General features: G+C 42.6%; 1 protein-coding gene across 1 annotated transcript in view; it reads right to left on the bottom strand.

The window, feature by feature from the left end:
- Positions 1–13438: 13438 nt before the first annotated feature.
- Positions 13439–18226, bottom strand: part of LOC119167000 (uncharacterized) — a 98810-nt gene continuing 94022 nt past the window's right edge. Inside the window, exon 7 of the mRNA XM_075868188.1 lies at positions 13439–13651. The gene's annotated coding sequence lies outside the window, so the exon portion shown is untranslated. The remainder of the gene's footprint in view (positions 13652–18226) is intronic.

Genomic DNA, 18226 nt, shown 5'->3' on the forward strand with positions numbered 1-18226 from the left:
CCTATCATGACGACTACGACGACATGGGACGTACGACCGACGGAGCATCGCCCCTAAAAATTATGATTTATGGCGTATTCATGGGAAAATCTAAATGTCTAAACACAATTTCTTTGCCCCAACACGAAGCTACGCTCACAATTCGCACATCCTAATCGTCGGCGAAGTTTTCATTTCGTATTAAATAATAAAATTTTAAAACTATCAGAGAGTGCTCCTCTTGATTATCTTCGTAATGTTTTTCTTAGAAACGCTTAATACGCATCTTGTGTTTTCTGCTATGGAAGCTCGCCCACTTGTTTCTGAGAATTATTTTAATAGAGAGCTGGAGACCAGGTACCGGTTGATAAACAAAGTGATAACACGGGTACAATGATACACAGGTACAATGACAAACACATAAGACATACAGTAGCACACACGCACTACACTATTTACAACGTTTCGTTCAGGGTTGTGGCCCGCAAGAATGCCAGTAGTGCTTTTGTGGCGTGTAACACACTGACGCTGTTCTGTCATGGGCCTAGAATATCTATCAACTACAGGATTGCGTCCCGCGGCCATCTTTTAAGGCCATCATATAAGCACCAGAGAGACTGCCGTTCTGGTGCGTATATCGCGCACTCACAGAGGACATGGTTGATGTCTTCTGCGGCGTTACATTGGACACATAATGGTGAGTCTGACGGTCCAATTTTGTTTCTGAAGTAATTCATGCATGAGACGTTTCATTGGACGTGGTGTCAACGTGTTTCATCTCTTTGTTGAGGTAAGGTAAATTAGTCATGATATTTCTTATACTCATTTTATTATGGACCCCAGGAGATTGTCGAGGTTACTTATTCCAGATAGTCTTAAATATGCGAGCTGTTTAGAACACAAGATATGCTTCTAATGACATTATGAGTTTAGTGCAATTCACATACCGAAAATCGCAAACATTTCTTCCTAGCTGCTATTGGAAGCCCGTCAATTCCGGGACATATCACTTCGCTTGTAGCGTGATCAATTTATTACGAATGAAATAAAGACGGAGAGTTTTGGTTTCCACTTAAAGTCATGACTATACTTCTCATATTTTTCATGCTGTGGCGCACACCGCTAACGGTTTGTTTCCTCGACTAAATAGTGAACCACATACTGCAATGCTATGCGCTCACAGTTTGTGCGTTAGTTCATTGCCTTAAGAAATCGCAGTTGTACTGCAAGGACTGAGTGGGACTCTCTTCGTAGTGTAAACTTTGAAGAGGGTTCCCCTGCGGTTTCTGCAATTACCAAGTGCAGTAGCAGTGAATATAATTTAGACGCTCACAAAAAGTGTTTCCTATGTCACGTCTTTTATTCAGAGCAAAAGCGTCGAGTCCAAATACTCCACCCAGTCTCCTAGTGCAATCAGCTGTAATCAAAGAAGATAAAACAAACAGAAATACTGGCTGGGCATGTAACCTAGTTCAAGTTGTTCTTGTTAAGCCCAGAGTGTCTGTAAAAACCATCTGAGCTCCGTTCCACTTCACGGTTTCACCTTGAAAGAGAATCTCCACGAACCGAAACATAAAAGAAGAGACATTCCGAGCACGGGGGTCACTCTCTTTACCTACTTGCTTCATTTCCTGCTCCAGAAAATTGTAAATGCAGACGGTGGCCTTTCGGTTGAGGCAGCCGGGCTTGAAGTCGTTCATTCTTTTTTTTTCCTTTCATTCGTTTCTGGCACACCGTGGGCGGCTGTGCCAAAGAAATCTCGATGGCTAGTCGTCCAGGGGGGAAGACAGGTCGCTTTTCCGCGGTGTCTGGCTGGCGCAACAGCGAGAGTCCCACCGCAATCAAGCGATAGACCTTATTCACGGCTGAAGGCTTGGCTTATATATGCTCTCCTCCCGTTAGGCCCAGAAGGAGATGTATAGATGTAGGCAAGGCCCCTGTAGCACACTGACATTCGCTTTCTTGGCTAATACACACTATGGTGTGCCGGCTCATCGGATTTCCACGCACCGCAGCTTACCTATCTTACCGCGAAGCCACTGACGCAAACGCTGAATAAAGAAGCGAGTTGGGTGTTCGTACAATAAAGTAAGCACTGAGCTCCTCTCCCTTTCAGGTCTGTGGGGTTTTTTTTTCGTCCTATTTGTTTACCTTATAATTACTATCTTGTATGTCGTGCCACTCGGTAGATAGTAAAGTGTAGTTATAAGCTTCATCTCCCCCCCCCCTTTCTCTCTATGACTTGATACACGGCACCAGAAGTTTACGTAGGTTCGAAATAATCGCGAACACATTAGTTTCATGCCATACATTACACGCCGATAAAGTCGTAATCATCAGCACCGATATTTCGACTTAACCTTGGTCACCTTAAAAGATCTGAAAAGGTCCTAATCACAAGCTGATTTTTATGTGAGGTAGGTTACGTGTGAGGTAGGTTACGTGCGGTTACGTGCGCATTGGTTTTGCGCACGTATTTTCCTCACCGACATCATTTCGATAAGCTCGTCAAATTCGCGGTTTTCATTCAATCCCTCTTTAGAAATAAAATATTCTGTCGTTTCGAGCCACCTAAAACTCACAGAAAATGAAAGGTGTGCAAGCGCGAACACCGTGATGTCACGATCGTGAACTTTTTTTGTTGTTGTTGTTGTTCTACGCAATTTGCACGCAACAAAAGCCACTGATTTCAAAAAGAGACAAATCGATATGTTGATACCTTCATCCCATTAGCATCTTAAAATATGCGCCCCATTCCGTTACTTTTTTGCTATTTTGTTTTCTGCTAATGACCTTTGTCACACTGCATATGGGCGGCCAAACAGCTGAAGCCCACTCAAATTTACTGCAAGCAGCTAATTTACCTGCATGAACAGGGGATGCACCAATGTTGTAAGTTCAAAATTATTGTGCAATTCATAATGTTACGGAAGGCAGACGCCGTATCGACGAGGCTGCGGATGAAATATATTTCAAACCAGCAGCAGCAGCGGCGTGTTGTTGTTGTTGGTTGTTGTTGGTTGTTGTTGGTTGTTGGTTGTTGTTGTTGTTGTTGTTGTTGTTGTTGTTGTTGTTGTTGTTGTTGTTGTTGTTGTTGTTGTTGTTGTTGTTGTTGTTGTTGTTGTTGTTGTTGTTGTTGTTTCCCTGTGAAATGGCTCGTACGCAATGGAGGGGATTGGCCGATTATAAGATAAATTCGCCAGATACTTTCAGCATTGCGTCATTACTAAAAAACTTTTGTTATTTAACTCTGACTTGAAACGCCCATTCCAAGTGGTAGACCAGACACCGAGCGGAAACCACTCTTCGTTCTCTTCATCAGGCACACACGCGCATCGTCCCACAAAATGTCACATGCATGTAGCAATATTAAGGAACAAGAAACAGTGATATACACGCATCTATGCATAAAGGTCAGCAATGCTTGAGAAGATTTCAATGCCGTGTTCTGCATTTATCCATTCAATAAATTTGCAGTCCCTGTCAGAAGTTCAGAGACCACCACGCCTGAGAAGACTTCAAATTTTCCAGCGGTTCTTATTGTTTACTGTATTCCATCGAACTGCGCAGTGCATATTGATAGCGCGTTGTAGAACAGGCCACAAATAAAAATAAACACTACCTGCTGAAGCAGAAAGAATATGCAGCGTTTTCTAAAATATCTGAAGGTCGCTAAACGTTTTTACGCTGGCAGCGCGTGCGCTTGCCTGTGCTATGCGTTACTATATACAGTTGAATGAACTATACTACCCTCGCGTTTCCTCCGCAACAGCAGTTTTACGACGCATCGTGTATGGATATGATGTTCCCCACAGAAGCAGTCAAAATAACGCTTTACCTACTTCAGCAATACATAAAAATTGTACTTGAAAGGGTAATTATTTGCGCAAAATGCTTGAAGCAAAGAGAAGACAATGTAGGCCAGATGGCAGACTTGCAACGACTTGAGATTTTGCAAGTGATTACATGGAATTTCTCAGGGTGTCACTAATTCACCTGTTTGACAACAGTGTTCATTGTGTATTCACTTGAGGCCTTCACTTCAACATGCTGATCAGCCGCTTATCTTTGAATAGAATAATTTAGTTTATTTCGGACTTAGTTACATACAACATGAAATATGTCCACGAGGCAAGGCAACAGGAGGCTCGTACGTCTCCTGACGAGGCCTTCTCCCCAGACTCACACGTCGTACAGTCAGGAGCAAAACCAGAGAAAATAAATACACTGCTCCAGAAAAACAAGCACAGAGAAAGCAGGAAAAAAAACGTAAAGTGCTCATCGCACAGCTTATGTAAACAAAAATTAACAGTAAAAAGACATTAGGACAAAAATTGTTCAAGTTTTACATTGTTTTAGTTTAACAATTATACAAAGTTATACAAATATGCAAAACTGCAGAATTTTCATGTTCATTGCAAACCAATGGCATATTTCAAGGAGGCAGGAACAGTTGCTTCACTTGTTAATTAGAACAAAACGTACTTGGTTTTTGATTGCCGATTCGAATAAGGATGAGTATGCATTCAGAAATTCAATAATCTGATAATCAATAGTTTAGTACCGTAATTACTTCTTGGTCTTGATACCGTCAATGAAACAGGACGAAGTTCATATGCCACTTCTCTGTTTCGATATTTGTTTGAGAACATGGTACGATCTTGTTTAAATTTGTGAAAAATCGTTGTTACTAAAAAACTTGTATAATTTTGAGAGTGGTGGCACATTCAGAATTTTATACAAAGAATTGGTTGATGGAGAATGATGAAGTGAAATCACTTTAAGCTTCTTTTTTTTTTGTAAAGAGGAAACACGTTCGGCATCAGTTTTGTTGCACATGTGTGCCACCCTCCCTGTTATGTCACCTTATTCTTATCTTATTGCATATATTGGCGTTATCTTAGCAAGAAAATCGGACATAAGTGTCCGCTCTGTGCTATTCTGTCCTCTCTTTTCTTAAAGCATTTGACGCACTAAAGATGTGTTTTTTCTGTCAGTCGTTGTACCAGCCATTTCAAGCAATCACCTCGACGAAAACTGTCACGTATGTTTCAGAACACGAACCCCCGAATCCTCTACCTCATAGCAATCAAGCAATGACCGCAGTAATCACGCCACCGACGTAGCACACTAATGAATCTCTGCTCTTCGCTCATTTCTCATAACGAGACCGCTGGCGGAGCATTGCAAAGTGAAGCGATCGGGGCCAAGCTTCTGCCATAAAAAAGAAGCCAACACCTGTGAAGCATCTCGGAATAACTCAGTGTCTAGTGAGGCTGTTTTCTGAGAGTAATTTTAATAAAGAATCAGTTGCATGAAGTTACGTAATGTACAATAAAACGCCGCCAGTGGGTCACAAATCTGAAACTTTGCTATAGTGTAATATTTTCCACATTCTCAAAAAACAAAAAATAAACAGAAGTAATGACTTGAAAAGTTTACTGCGGCACATTTCATGTAATGCCAGCCACCGTTTCCCTTTTGTTTCAGTGGCTTTCTGCATTATATCTTGTGAAGATATCTACAATAAGGGTGAAATAAATTCTCAGTTATCGTAAAATAGGCTTGTGAATCCTGCCATACAACACACATCCACTAAACACCTTCTCAACTGATGAGACGGTGCCCGGTGCGCAAGTAGCAAGATTATATTTTAATGTAGTCATCATCATCATCATCATCATCATCATAATCAGCCTTACTAGGTCCCCTGCAGGGCAAAGGCCTTCCGGTCTTGTGCTTTCCGTCGCCACGCTATACCTGCGAACGTTTTATTCTAATCGGCCCACCTAACTGTCCGTCTCCCCTTCCTGCGTTTGCCTTCTTTGGGAATTCAGTAAGTTACCCTTGATGACCAGCGGTTATCCTGCCTACATCCTACCTGTACGGTCCTGTCCATTTCTTCTTGATTTTCAACTATGATATTCTTATCCTCGGTTTGTTCCCTGACCCATTCTTCTGAGTCTTGTCTCGTAAGGTTATACCTATTTTTTTTCTTCCCATCTTTCGTGGCGTCGTCCTCAATTTAAGCTGAAACTTCCTTGTAAGCCTCTAGGTTTCTGCTGCGTAAGTACCAGCAAGAGGAGAGAGAGAGAGAGAGAGATAAAGATGCAATGAAAGGCAGGGAGGTTAACCAGGCGCACATCCGGTTTGCTACCCTGCACTGGGGAAGGGATAAAGGGGAGAAAAGAGGTTGCAGAGAGATAAGAAGGTACACACTATCACGAGCACACTCGGGGAGCACACACAGTCTACAGGCGGTCACTCAGGTTTGTTGACTTAAGGCAAAATAGCATTTGTTATATTCCTTCCTCTTGAGGGTTAGTGGCCGATTAACATTCATGATATGAGAATGCTTGCCAAATTTGCTCCAACTCATCCTTATTTTTCTAGTTACTCTACACATATTTCTTTCTTGTTATTTCCTTCTCTAGTCATTATAGATATATTCCTTAATATACACATATTTCTTTGCAACTTTCAGCGATTCTCTACCTATCGCAAAGGGCTGCTTTCTGCCTAGACTGTTGTACAATACTTTAGGTTTCATGCATATTAGTTTTCAGACCTTTTCTTCTGCTTTCTGTGTCCAGTTCAGTAATGATGAGCTGTAATTTATCCCCTCAGTTACGCATCAAGACAATGTCACTAGTGAATCACAGGTTTTTAAGATACTTTTTATTAGCTCTTATTCCTCACTTTATGTAGTATCGTGAGACAAAGTGGCCCAGTTCACGTGAAAAATGATGATTATCATAACAATGGTTTCAACATTTATATGGAGACCATGAACTACATAGTAAAGTTTCGACAGATGACCCCTCACATTAAAGAAATTACTTAAACCATGGCCTCAGATGCACATTCAGAAAAAGGCGAACATCTTCCTGACAGACTTCGTAGTGGTGACCGGACTGGATAAGCGCCTGTGATAGACTGCCAGAGATGGATATATATGAAATGTGTTAGTGCATATACTGACAATAAAAAAGGAAGGTGTGCGTGTAAACACTTTGTGACAGTGTGAACTGCTGTAAGCAAACTGTGTATTGGCATGATATTTGAACTAGTGTGCTATTATGTTTTTTTTTCGGATTGTTCATTTTTGGGTATATTTCAGTATTATTCTTTTTTTTTCGCTGCAGAACTTCGTGATATGGAGTAGCCGAGACAATATGAACCTCGACCTCTCCACAGCAAAAACAGAACAGAACAGAACATACATATATATATATATATATATATATATATATATATATATATATATATATATATATATATATATATATATATATATATATATATATATATATATATATATATATATATATTTGAGACCATTGTATAGAAACTTATGCATGCCATTTCGAATTACGTAAAGCCCCCTTTCTACGTCCCGAGATGGGCTTTTCTCTTCGGGAATGTAAGCAGCAGTTCATGTTTTACTGAAAATGAATCGATCAGTTTGTTTCAGAGAGCTTTATTTGTTTCCTTTTGCTCGTTCTATTTTGCTATTGTTTGGGGGCAAAGCGTCAGCGGTGGCAAAAGGAGGGCTAAGCTGCATTGTGAACTCCCCCCTTACACACACACAGACACATTAACACTGATTTCTAAATAGAGTCCTTTCACACACATGTGAATATACTTGCTAGTTTTTTTAGGTAAATGCTTTGAAGAATGCGCGTAGCCGTCGACTACTCCTGCATTGCGTCGTATGTTGTTATGACAGTATTTCCAACATTCCCGTTAGCGCATACATACAGCGTTAGCGCATACCTACATACTGCAGTGTCCCGACCACTCATATTCCGACCACATTTAGAGGCCCGAGAAGAAGCGTAAGAAAACAAAAAGATCCCTCATGAATTTATCTGCACTTCATTAATTGCAGGACTATCGGTGAAGTTATGATCTACGATCACTTTTGCTCGGAATATAAAAAAACGTAGTTCCGAAATTCTGGTTAGCAGCTAACAGGTTACAAAGACGTAGCTTTATGAGCATTCTGTACTTCTTGCTACTTACCTTCAAGTAAACTTGTTATTCTCAATGTTGTTGGGGCGCATGTGCAGGGAAGAAACTGCATCTTAGCCGTTTTTTTTTAATCGTAGAATAAAAAAGTATGGACCGTCTCCCTGAAGGGAACCACAATGGGATGCGAAGCAACAGCGGTGCGCACGCCGTTGATCCGACTGAAACGGGCGTCGACACGGGTGATGGAAGAACGGTTTAGAGCGAAACTCGGTGTAGCTTTTACTCGAGTAAACGTTTCTTTGAAGTGCAAGGACACGGGAGCCGGATGGCGTTTAGTGTAAATTTTATAGCAGATAAACGAGACGAAAGAGTGTTTCCCATCTATGTGCACTCGAACATTCCGAGCGGTGGAGAGGATGAAGCGAGAGAGATGACACGGGGCGAGTGGTGAGAGGCTAGGAAGAGAGTGACGTCCACGCGCGCACACTGCAAGGGAAGGCGTGACCTACTTGACACCGCCCCAACACCTGCGGCCAAGGAAAGTGCGGTGCGGACGGAGAAACAGCGTTACACAAGCTGGTCGAAGAGCTGCTTCGCATCTAATAACTACCCAAAAAGCGTAATTTGAAGAAACACAGTACCAAGAGACGAGTGCTTAACAGCAGGAAAACCTAAGATCTCTTTATTATATATACTGTGAGATATATAGAGCATGTGTATATATATAATATATATATATATAGATATAGATACATTGTATAAGCTTATTTTTTTTTCTATTCTCTGGTAGGAAGCAATGAGGGAACGGTTCAAGGTTGATCCCAGCTCCTGTTGAACTGGCCTCTGGAGCGGGCTCTCATTCGTAGAAAGCACCAATCGCAGGCTGCGCCGATTTATTTTTCGTGTGTGTCCCCGATTGTTGTTTTTGTTCACTGCGGGCTCACGGGAACGTGACGTAATCCACCTTCAACACCCGAAAACACAGCACGCAGTGATGAACACAAACTCAGCTGGCTGTTGCTGTCTGTCACAAAAGCAAAACACACTGGCAATGATCAAAGCTCGCAAAAACTTGTCTTGCGAGAACACTCATGGTACATTCCATCGTATCATCAGAACACTACCCATTATTATTATTTCATTAATATTTTATGTCATAATAACGCTATTAAGTTTCTTACAGAAGATCGTTTGGGGAGTGCTTGGGCAAGGAAACCTTCGAGTAGTAGTGAGAGACATGGTAGTGCACAACATTTTCCTCTTTTCACTATTCGTTCCTCCGATGTCGTATTCGTAGCTTTGCCCACTTTCAGTTTATCTCAGAAAAAAAGTGAAAACTACAAGCAGTAATTCAATGAAACAATGCATGGTTCTTACTGTCCCCCCTAGTTCACTGAGGTTGGAAGTTTGTTTAAACAATCATGCAGTACGGCAAAATGTGCTTGCCATACTTTGTTTTCATCTTGCTACACGCATGGCCAACTCGCTCCATACCTATGGCATACTCATGGCAGACACACACTGCATATAACTAAAGGGTGAACAGTGGAAGGGCCTCAGATTGGCTGGCCGACGTTTCAATAGGAGAACCTATCTTTTTTAAAGGCGCCGTGTCATCCTTAGCATGTTAGCTTCAAAGGAGATTTTAAAGGAGATTGGGAGATGACGTCACCAATAACCCCTTTAAAACTAACACGCCAAGGATGACACGGCGCCTTTGAAAAAGATAGGTCGCCCTATCGAAACGTCGGCCAGCCAGTCTGAGGCACTTCCATTGTTCACCCTGGTTATCCCACTACGTTGTTTGCATCTGTCCGCTCCCATCCAAATTCTGGATTTGCATACAACTAAAGTAAAACTACCCCATTTCTGCGCATCTCGCAAGGCCATAAATATGCTTCGAGTCACGTCATCCCAGACTATCTTCCAATGATCTCTGCATAAAGTAGCATCATGCCGACGACGAAAGCATGCATTCCTACCAGCGTGACTCGCAATGACTGAAGACAACAGCGACCTTTGGCTATAGAGATCTGTAATGTATCACAGGACTAAGCACCAAATACTGCTCGAAGTGGCGCCATCATTTGAATAGAAGCTAGTGGCCGGCTGCCTAATCAGGTATACTCATCACACAATCGGGGATTTCATTTTTATCTCATGTTCTCTCCACCTCCTAAGTACGTTACGTTAGTCGATTTGTCACGCCGTCCTTTAGTATAACTGTGCAGCTAAGGTGCTTTCTTTTGCCACTGTCCAAAGTCAGACTGGCCTATTCCGTAAATGCTCCTCGTTGTAGGTTTAGTGTAAAGTAGGATAAATGGTTTGAGCACCCCGAACTGCAATATGAGATGGTAGCAAATACGTATCCCAACGTAATTGTGATAATAAAGCAAACAATAAACGCATTATGAATTCACAAACGAAATAACTGAGTCACTGAAAATAGCAAGCGAGTCGGTGTATCAGAAAACATTGTGACATTGTCGAAACCAGACGTCTAAACACTGTGTGTACGCACAATCAAGAGAAATCAAAATGCAGACAAAAACTCGGGAGCCGTTGATTCATGGATACACATCTAAAACTCCATTCGTCAACTCGGTCAATGCAGGAACTCCTACCATATCTTGAAATTCTCTCGTCTTTATTGCAATAGTATAGGTGTATAGCCCAGTGATTCAGAAACAGCATAAGCATTTTCTTGAGTGCAATGAACGGGGCACATGCTTTGTTAATTTGTATATTCAGTCAACGGCCTCGTTTTTCCTTTGTTTGTTTCGCTTCAGCGCTTAGATGCATCAAGTGCCAAATCGCTAACAAAAACGTTTCATTCACGTACACACTAAGAAAACAGATTTTATTTCCGATTTCTTCGATCGCTTAGTTCAACCTCGGAAGCATTGCGAGTATAACTTTTAAACGCATCATCTTACTTTGGACGATAGAATCCTTCAAGTGCGCTAGCGTCACAGGAGTGCGAAAGGGTATCTCTCATGATTCAGTCGACAGTGATAGTACTCGGACGAGAGCCCTATCAAGAAATCACATATCCACCGCGGAACATATTCAACACCATTGTTTTTCGGGTCACCCGCAAAGAACATTGGCTGGCCGTGAGATGCACACTCGATAATCATCTGCATGCTCATAAGTTAACTTTGCTTTTTTTCTCTCGGAAGTCAATAGAAAAACACGTCGATACCGATAAAGTGCTAAGAGTTGCTACCTGTAGTTCTGCTTGCAAAGCGTAATCTACGATAGATTAAAGTGTACAAATGCGCTAAGCTCTCTAAAATTTGTTGTCCTTCCTGGAGCCCCGACCTGGAGCTGTTGTGGACGTGACATAGGTGTGTCTGCGAGTAAGTGAAATGTATAACGCTATCTACGTTCGTGTATAAGAGATAAGAGATATCGTATATAATCTGGCGAATACGTGTGTAAAGGTTTCGTGCGAGAACACTTAACTATGCGCGGCTTCCTACAGCTAAGATGAAACGTTTGTGGTCAAGAGTCGTGTCGCCACGTGAAGAATCGTGCGGAATAAGAGCGCGAGCCTCGCGTGTCCGTGCCGAAGCGTAGCGTGCGTCCTATGCGGTGCTTAAAAGGAAATTCACGCTCGGTCGTCGAGAAGGGACTTGTGGCTGGCACAATCGCACCGTTATCGCACAATCGCTCGGTACGGCAAAGAGTATGGGGAAGCTGCGATCGCGTGTTGCTCGGAGTATAGAAAAAAAATTGTGGGATCTTTCTGCTGCGTAATGGGCTAGCAGTTGTTATTATCTCTCCCTTGCACCTCTCGCCTGATAGCTTCCTGTACAAAGTGTGGTCGCTTCAATGTGCTGCGGGGCCGGCTCGCAGGTCCAAATGATCATTTACGTAGGTGCGCGGCCTCGACAATCTCTGGTAGCCATGGCGGCGCGCCGCGCTGTAGTAGCTATAATGTTCTGTGCACTTACTTGTTTAGAATTTCTTAACCGTTTTGTTTGATTTTCACAGAGTAACCACTAAAGCGAAATAATAAAGTACCTGATTATTAGAATAAGGTAAATGATGTACTTAATACTTGTGCTTAAAAGCACTAAGATTAAAGCTTAGTTCTGCTTACGTAACATGCTCTCAATCCATCTGGGCAATCAACAGCAAGAGCCGCAGAAGGATACCGTTGTCTACCTGTACTTAAGCTCAATATTCCGCATCCAAGTGCTACCACTAGGTAGACAAAAGCTTGATGCAAACTAATTAGGTGTTAGTAAAGTTGTTTCAGCACTCTGCCTTAAGCACTATATCAGTGAATCACATGATATCCGCGACAGAATGTGTTCCTGACTTTTGTTTAAACACAAAAATGCCTACGTCACATGTTAGGTGCCTTTGAGACAATGTTAACGTACCAATGCGAGTCGGTATTTTGATAATAACGCATTCTTGCAACTTTAATACACGTCGATGCGTCTAAAACTTTTCAACACAAATATTTGCCAATAGATGCGCTCACACTTTTTTTTAAATATGAGTCTCACAATACAGATAATCACTGCGTTGACAGCAACGGACACAATTAGATAGATTTGTGCATTTAACAAAAACTAGTGAATACGACAAGTAAACTAATTGATGATTGATTTGTGGGGTTTAACGTCCCAAAACCACCATTTGATTATGAGAGACGCCGTAGTGGAGGGCTCCGGAAATTTTGACCACCTGGGCTTCTTTAACGTGCACCCAAATCTGAGTACACGGGCCTGCAACATTTCCACCTCCATCGGAAATGCAGCCGCCGCAGCCGGGAATCGAACGACAAGTAAACTAATGCTAATGCCATGCCTGCAATTGGTTAGATCCTTCTGCTGAAATTGACATTCGACATAGATCGGATGACTCTGCTGAACGCGCTATTTCACGTACCGTAGCTTCGCGACATATTGTCATCTCTGCATACATGCCAGTGTCACAATCCAATTTTTTTCAGTGCATCTTTGACAACTATTAGTGATCCGATTGCGCTATAGCAGTGTATGTTAACTGATAGAGTTATACGGCATTTGGAATTATAGTGAACTTCTCCTTGCGTTTTTGTGTATGTAAGCACGATGTTGCCTAGGAGCTATATTGATGGTTTCGAGCTATACTCATGTAACTCACTGCATTATTTTCATCCTAAACCTTTTTGCATCTTACGCCAACATACATCTAGACGAACAGTTACAAAAGCAAGCATGCTTTTTTGTAACAAACAGAAAACTTAAGAATTTCATTACAACATTTTCATGACATTCGATCGGCAGAATCATTCTTAAGCAGAAAACTGTAAAGTGTCGGTATACGTTGCTCGTAAGTAAATTCACGAGTAGATTCTTTCGTGTTGATAACTTCAACATCGGTTCGACGTCGCTTTCCACACACACACACGCACACACAAATTGTCACCCAAGAAAAACAAAAAGTCAATGCTGCATAACCAATGATGATGGCGAGGAAGGAGCAGTCCCTGTGTGTGAATGTATGGTGTGATAGTCCCATAGAGTATTACGTGTCTGGCAAAGGGGGCGTTGTTTTCTTTCTTTCTTTTCTTTCTTCATCCCGTGCTGATAGCTCTGCTTGTTGGGCGGTTGAAACAAGCAAGATTCGTGGCAGGACCACATCTGCGGTCGAGAGGCTTCGGCGCTTAGACGCCACCTCTTACTTGCTGAGCCACCTTAAAAAAATAGGAAAGAAAGAGAAGAGAGAGGAGTGATGATGAGAAGTGAACTCTTATCCAATAACATATTTAGGCAGTGTGAATGTACTTTAACAGAAGTGATAAAGACAAAAAGGCAAAGCTTATCTACATCATAACAAGCTGTAAAGAGTTTTTTTTTTCTCTCATATGAAACGTCGCTCCTGCAAAATAAAAGCGCCATGAATTATCCAGTTCTTGAGAAAAAAACAAACGAGTGAGCCAATGTCTCACATGCGAATAAGTCCTACCAAACGATTTTAACAAACAATTGCGCCACTCAAAACATAGATGCCCCTAATTGTCCTTAACGGTAGTATAGCAATAACGGTGTTAAATTGAATTAATGAAAAGGTACGGAACACTTCCTTTTCTGTCGATTCAGTCGGCATTCCCCACCCCCCACCCCGAGAAAGTGCCCCTTCTTATTAGCGTACAAAAGGTGAAATTTCCCGCAGGTGCGGGAAATGAGCATCACGTCAAGAGCTTTTTGGAATCGTGAATGCTCCTTTTCACGATTTTCGGCCACCTTTGGAACTTGGAACTTGAAAAAAAAAAGATTCCGTGCCACGTGAACTTGCTTTGTCTCGCGCAAACTCAGATATGTAAATATAGACTATATTCTTCCAAATCCAACTTTGCAACTGATTGGTTCCTTTGACGCCTTACTTTTCATATGCATGAATAATTTTAGGGATATAAGCGCCATATTTCTGAGCTCTTATTGAAGGTAAGTGGCGTAGCCGAAGGCGAACGCTTTCCAATTCTTCTTCACATCTCTCGAATACGTTTCATTAAATCTTATTCTCACCACTCTTTTTCCTGTTTTATTCGACGATGCGCCTGGGATGACCAGGCTCATCACATCTGTTGACCAGAGGTTTCTGCAAGCACGTCTGTCTTCAAAGCATCGGTGGGTGGGCGGGTGGAGAAATCTAAGAGCAATTAGACACAACACTTGTTCTGAAACAGTGGGAATTGCTGCCGAGCCGAGCCATAGTAATGATATATTTCCCTCCGAAGTAGACCTCTCCAGTTGATGCTCAAGCAGCCGATATACTCGCTTGATACTTTGCGAGAATCGAAAGAGTCCCCTTCGATTTTGGAACACCTACGGTAGTAGGAACCGACGCAATGGAATGCTGGCCCTTATAAGTAAGGCAAGAGAGTTGCATCCAATATCAGCAATCTAATTCATCTTGCACCATCGTTTGAGCGCATGAAGTTCTTCGAATACAGTTTGCTATCCCGGCTTTTGTACTTACATGCCCGCAACCACACTGCAGTCTAATAAATTAGCTGCATCGCAACCATAAGCCCCAATAGAACGATGTCGTACAACCATTCAATTTGGGGCGCTACGCCGTGAATAGCATGTATCGTCTGAGATCGTGCATCCTCCAAACACGTCCTCACCATGTGCACTAACAAAATGTACCGTTTAGTTTAGAAGGCGATCGATCGACAGCGTACTTCGCAGTCGCTCATAAACAGTTCATTAAGCTTTTTCGCGTAGGGCTGTGAGATGAATATTCAAAGTACGCAAGAGTAAACTTAAGCTGACAGAAAGCCCTGGGAAAGCTTGACTAAACCCTGGGTGGGCTTAACTACTCCCTGGGATTTTCAACCCTTTGAGAGAAGAGGAGGTTTAGGTGAATGACGTGATATCTGACCTGAAACATCTATTTAGATTTGCTTTTTCGCAAGCGATAGTTCAACAAGAAAGCCCTAGCAACAAACAAAAAACTTGAGGAAGCAGCTTTGGGCAGTAGAGTAAAAGTAAGAGGCCTCAACTGAATTTAATATACAGTTTTTACATTGTAGTTACGTATTACACAACACTTTCTGCTTATTAAAAATGTAGAAGGAAAGAGATGCGAGTTGCTAAACCTTAATGATGTATACCAGGCCAAACATTAAACTGCGTAGCCATCGGTCTGGATTAGCTCGGATGAAATTCTCGACACTCTCGTGGAAGGTTTTTTTTTTTACTCCGCTCCCTAGCTCTGCAAACCTTTACTTATTCCATCACATTGTTGATATATATCTCCCAGACCATCGAGAAAAACAGCTTTAAAGGTATTACGCCAAAGCTAAACAAAAAAAGTACCAAATAAATATCCCATTCTCAAATCCAGTTTACACTTCAAGTGAAACTAACAGCAAACGTTTTATAGGCGTATACCCTCAAGGACAAAAAAAAGCTCACATACAGGAATAAATCAAGTTTATAACGCTAGTATAGCATGAATGGTTCGGGACGAGACTACGTATACGAACAGTAATATTCTTGCGTTCTAAGCTCTTGAAAGCGTGTCCGGGCATTAAACGATGATTGCGCAAATGCGTCATCGTGAATTAAATCTTGATGAGCTGAGCCTTCGACTGGATAAAGAGTTCTCCATTTTCTTTGCTTCTCTCTTTAATAGGTTGCGCATGCATTTTTGTCTCATCAGAACGCTCTTTCATGTCGTGAGCATCTACTTACCTCTTCCTTACCACTTCGTTTTACAACATCGGCCATTTCAAGTTCTTTTTTCTTTTTCTTCCTTTGCGGCTACTCGATTCGTCGAAAAAAGATGGCTAAGCAATCGTCTCACTGAGTCGATTGATCTCTTCACTGAGGAGATCCACTTAGCGCGCGGCAATTCTAGTTCAATTTATGCGAATGATGACCGTCGTTTGGGGGGAAACTGCCGCCTCGTTTTTTTCTGCCTCGCCGCCGTCATGCCGATCACTTTTTCGCAAAAGCTTTCAAGGATTTTCCCTCCTATTCGTGTACACCCTTGTTCCCCTTCTTATCTCTTTCGCGCCGTAGACAGCATTGTTCCCATTATGTACGGCAATCAAGTCCAGCTGCGACTTCTCGCAAAAAAAAAAAAACCTCGATTACGTTTACAGTCCTGCTCACGAGTGAAGCTGCCTGCCTCCATTAAGGCCGAACCATATTCTCGCCATCTGCTTGGACTCTAATAGAACGAAAAGAAACTTAACGCTTGACTTCGACGATAGGAAGGTGATCATTTGAACGTCAGATTTTCCTTTAGGAGGCTATATATTAAATACCGTAAAGCTACAATGCTTGTTAGCCGGAGCGGAAAACACGAGTGATGCTCGCGAATACTGTTACCAGATCGTGCGTATGTGGGCGCACTTTGAAGCTTGCTCTGGGCGAGAAGTCATTTGAAATCACCTCGTAAAAAGAGGCACATAGTTATAGGTTACGTGGCTTTTACCCACGTAACCTATAACTTGAGAGGGAGGTTTTTTCGGCTAGCTGACGAGTCGAGATCACGGCTTGCAGAATCCTCACGCATTCACACACAATAAAAAAACTCACAAAGGGAGATATTTCAACGGTTGCGTGTCGTTTTCGCTCTATATACGTTTGTCCATGCTTTTCAGACAGGTAGCGTTGAAGAGGTTGTTTCGCAGAAGTTCCGGCATAGGCCAAGTTGGTATACACGTTGGTGGCAATGCCGTTCATTGTGAGCAAAAAATCAGCATCGTGTTCGTGACAAAAAGTTTGATAAAGATGCAAATAAATACATAATAAAAACTTTCGGTGCGAAGTGAGAATCAGACCTAAGCCGTCCGTGTGGAAGAAGTTTTGCTACCGCAGAGTCACAGTATTGCTTGAAACTGATTTCGAAAAAAAAAGAACGGAAAAAACACTACATCAATGCCACTTATTAGAAGGAGTCTCTTAAGCACGTGTAATATTGCGTGGCAGAATCCTCGACTCGCACCAAGTGATAAAATGGAGTTGATGGTATAAACTGCCCACCCATTACAAAGTGTGCAGCTGCGCAAGTGCGCGTCTAACCTGACGGACGAGCATTCGGTATTTCGCCAATTAGCAAAAGGAAGAAGTATGGCGTAGTGGGTACTTCGCAACCAGTAAACATTCCATGGGATAGTTTGAAACGGCCAGTGTTACGCGCGCGAACGCTCCTTTCCTTGTGGCATGGTTAAAGGCAATGCACATGGGGCCTGATTACACTATTGCGTTCTACTCCTGAAGGCAAAACTCGATCGAGCGTCCTCCAAGTTTTAAATACGAGCGCATTTCTTAGTCGGGCTATGTCAGGCATCCGGCGTTGTTCCCGGCGTCCGCGGTGGTCTCTCAGCTCTCCCTCCCTATTTCATAGCAACAGCAGCGGGCGCACGCACGCTTATTTTCGCGCCTGGCAACCGGAGCAGGTGGTGCGATAGAGTGGAGGAAAGGGTAGGTGCAGTGCTTTACCGCTCCATTTCTCGCCGTTCGCTCTCTTTCCTCCCTGCACCCCGCTTTCCCGTCCGCTCCTGCCTCACTCTGGTTGGTCACTTTAACTCTGGACCACTCGCTAGCTGGACGTCTGTCAAGAACATCAGGAATGTGTTCTCGATACGCCACTGTGAAACGCCAACGCCAAGCCGAGAACGCTGTTTGTTTTGCTCACTTCATAGCAATTTTAACCGTGCACGCTTGAGAGCGAGAAACGCCGACCGCGTTTCTCGCGACAGAAAAACGCCACGTGCGGCAAACGGCGCTATTGACTGCACGGTGTAAGA

Source organism: Rhipicephalus microplus, chromosome 1 (assembly GCF_043290135.1).
Source record: "Rhipicephalus microplus isolate Deutch F79 chromosome 1, USDA_Rmic, whole genome shotgun sequence".
Lineage (NCBI taxonomy): Eukaryota > Metazoa > Arthropoda > Arachnida > Ixodida > Ixodidae > Rhipicephalus > Rhipicephalus microplus.